At 38.0% G+C, this 358-nt stretch overlaps 1 protein-coding gene across 1 annotated transcript in view; it reads right to left on the bottom strand.

The window, feature by feature from the left end:
* LOC117798324 (proteasome subunit alpha type-3-like) overlaps positions 1–358 on the bottom strand; it is a 1,791-nt gene that overhangs the window by 630 nt on the left and 803 nt on the right. The gene's annotated exons all lie outside the window — the stretch shown is intronic.

The following is a 358-nucleotide window of genomic DNA, read 5'->3' as shown; positions in this document are numbered from 1 at the left end:
ACAATTTCATGTTTTCCTTTAGTTATTTCTCCAACCCAACTTAGTTCAAGTTCAAAGGCTTTATCTTTTACTTCATCATGGACTATGTAGATTATTTTTGCAACTTCTTTAACAGCATCACGGCACGTCATTTCTTTCATCTGAAGCTTTTCAATCTCTGTCTTTGCAGCCTGTCTTGCTTTACCAATAGCACATCCCCAGTAACCATATGAAACACCTGATGGATCTATCATGTAGAGCTGAGCACCTTCATCATCATCATAGGAACCTAACATGAAGCTGCAGCCAAAAGGTCTTACAGCACTATATAGAGTATAGGCATGTACATACATAGCCACTCTATCTGCAAGATGTTTTA

This window comes from Ailuropoda melanoleuca, unplaced genomic scaffold (genome assembly GCF_002007445.2).
Source record: "Ailuropoda melanoleuca isolate Jingjing unplaced genomic scaffold, ASM200744v2 unplaced-scaffold30437, whole genome shotgun sequence".
NCBI lineage: Eukaryota > Metazoa > Chordata > Mammalia > Carnivora > Ursidae > Ailuropoda > Ailuropoda melanoleuca.
This window is presented reverse-complemented; position numbering and strand designations above follow the sequence as displayed.